The following is a 2549-nucleotide window of genomic DNA, read 5'->3' as shown; positions in this document are numbered from 1 at the left end:
TAAACCCTGAAGGTATTATGTGAAGTGAAATTAGTCAGACTGAGGAAGACAAATACCATATGATTTCACTCATATGTGGAATCTAAAAAAGCAAATGAATAAACAAACAAACAAACAAGAAGCAGAATCAGAGAACTGATGGTTGCCAGAGGGGAGGTGGGTAGGAAGATGGGAAAAATGGGTGAAGGGGAGTGGGAGATGCAGGCTGCCAGTTATGAATGAATAAATCATATTAATAAAAGGCACAGCATAGGGAATACAGTCAGTCACATCACAGTAGCATTATATAGTGACAGAAAGTAGCTACAATTGTGGTGAGCAGAGCACAACATACAGAGAAGTTGAATCACTATGTTGTACACCTGAAACTAAGGTAACACTGTGTATCAACTATACTCAAATAAAAAATTATTTTAAAAATAAATTAAATAAATAAAAAGTCATCTCTAAACCCAAAGCCATCTAGATTCTCTCCTGTTATCTTCTAGGAGTTTTACAACTTTGCATTTTTAGGTCTGTGATTCATTTGTGTGTGTGTTTCAAAATTTTCTTTAAATTTTAGTTGTCATATAGTATAATATTAGTTTTAGGAGTAGAATTTAGTGATTCATCACTTACATATATCACTCAGTGCTCATCACAGCAAGTGCCCTCCTTAATACCCATCACCCATTTAACCCATCCTCCTACCCACTTTCTCTCCAGCAACCCTGTTTGTTCTATATAGTTAAGAGTCTCTTATGTTTCTCTCTTTTTCTTTTGTTTTCTCTATGTTCATCTGTTTTGTTTCTTAAATTCCACATATGAGTAAAATTATGTGGTTATTTGTCTTTGTCCTACTGACTTATTTTGCTTAGCATAATACACTCTAGCTCCATCCATGTCATTGCAAGTGGCAAGATTTCATTCTTTTTGATGGTTGGGTAATATTCCAGTGTGTGTGGCAGGGGTGGCGGGTACATGCACTACCTCTTCTTTATCCATTCATCAGTCAATGGACATTTGGGCTCTTTCTGTAATTTGGCTATTGTTGAAAATGATGCTCTAAACATCGAATACCTCATAGTTCAATCCCTGGGTCATAGGGTAGTTCTATTCTTAACTTCCTTAGGAGTCTCCATACTATTTTCCAGAGCATCTGCACCAGTTTATAATTCCACCAACAGTGTAAGAGTGTTCCCCTTTCTCCATATCCTTACCAACATCTGTTGTTTCCAAAAATGTTGAATGCTTCACAAATTTGCATGTCATTCTTACACAGGAATCATGCTAATCATCTCTGTACTCTTCCAATTTTAGTATATGTGCTGACAAAGTGAGCACTATGATTTGAGTTAATTTTTGTGAAGGGTGCAAGGTTTGTGTTCAGATTCATCCTTCTGCATGTAGATGTCCTATTTTTCCAGCACCACGTGTTGCAGAGACGATCTTTGCTCCATTATGTTGCCTTTGCTCTTTTGTCACATATGGGTTAACTATATTTATGTGGGTCTATTCTCCCCATTCTATTCCAGTGATTTGTCTAGTCTTTTACCAACATACTGTCCTGATTACTGTAAATTTATAGTAAACGTTAAGGTCAGGTAATGCCAGTTCTCCAACATTGCTCTCCTCAGACACAAAGAGGAATGAAGGAAGTAGTCTAAGATGGATCCAACCTATTGCAAATACATGCACATGGATTCTGCAATTAATCATTAAAAAGCAACTGATTGATAAAGTCATGCTTAAAAGGAAAATGGCCTCTGCTCTTTAGGACACATGTGCTACTAGCATGGATTAGACCCAAAAGTGAATTGAAGCGATGGTTTTTAACTTTGAATAGAGGCAATATAAACACGCATTTTACATATTTTAATATTGATGAAATCCAAATGTGTCTTACATTTAATGCCAGAAGAAATGTTCCAGGTAGAGGTGTAAGATGTGAATTTTCTGTGTTTTCTAATTTATTAATTCATAGAATTTATATGCTAATCCATCTGTCATCTGAATTCATTTCTTTGTTTTGATGTTATCACATATTTGCTTTTTAATTAAATATGAATGTTTAATGAGGCTTAATATGTCTCCCAAAATTTTAAATTCTGAAACACCATTGAAATAAGCTTGCCAAGCATTTAGATATTACCACTTGGACACATGGTATTAACATCAAAAACAGCAAAAATTGCCAAGCATCTCAGAATTAGAGCTTTACAAATGTAGAAGTTTGGAAAAATTCAGTTTAATGAAGAGACCTACAGATAACAGCTAAACAAGAAATACAGAATATCTGTGTTTTTCATCATACATCAAATTTAACCATTGATTTTAAAAAGCCCTGCATCATTATAATGTCATGAACAAACAAAAGTAATTTTGAGAGTCTTTAAGATGCGAATATATAGAAAGCATAGACATACTGGATTAGTGAACCTGTGTACTTCTGCCTAGACTATCGCTCCTTTCCCTTTATATCACCAGCAACATCATGGCTACTATTTTATTTGTGATCATCATTACTAATATCATTGTGCCTTTTATCTTTGTTTACATCAATTCTAAAA

The 2549-nt window shown here is 34.6% G+C and overlaps 1 non-coding gene across 1 annotated transcript; it reads right to left on the bottom strand.

Annotated features, from left to right (window-relative positions):
• Nucleotides 1–1216: 1216 nt before the first annotated feature.
• On the bottom strand, nucleotides 1217–1323 carry LOC113262567 (U6 spliceosomal RNA). The gene has a single exon (XR_003318850.2). It is a non-coding gene; the product is annotated as a U6 spliceosomal RNA (small nuclear RNA).
• Nucleotides 1324–2549: the final 1226 nt, after the last annotated feature.

Source organism: Ursus arctos, unplaced genomic scaffold (genome assembly GCF_023065955.2).
Source record: "Ursus arctos isolate Adak ecotype North America unplaced genomic scaffold, UrsArc2.0 scaffold_9, whole genome shotgun sequence".
In the NCBI taxonomy this organism is placed as follows: domain Eukaryota; kingdom Metazoa; phylum Chordata; class Mammalia; order Carnivora; family Ursidae; genus Ursus; species Ursus arctos.
Note: the sequence above shows the minus strand (reverse complement) of the source record. Positions and strands in the feature narration are given on the sequence as shown.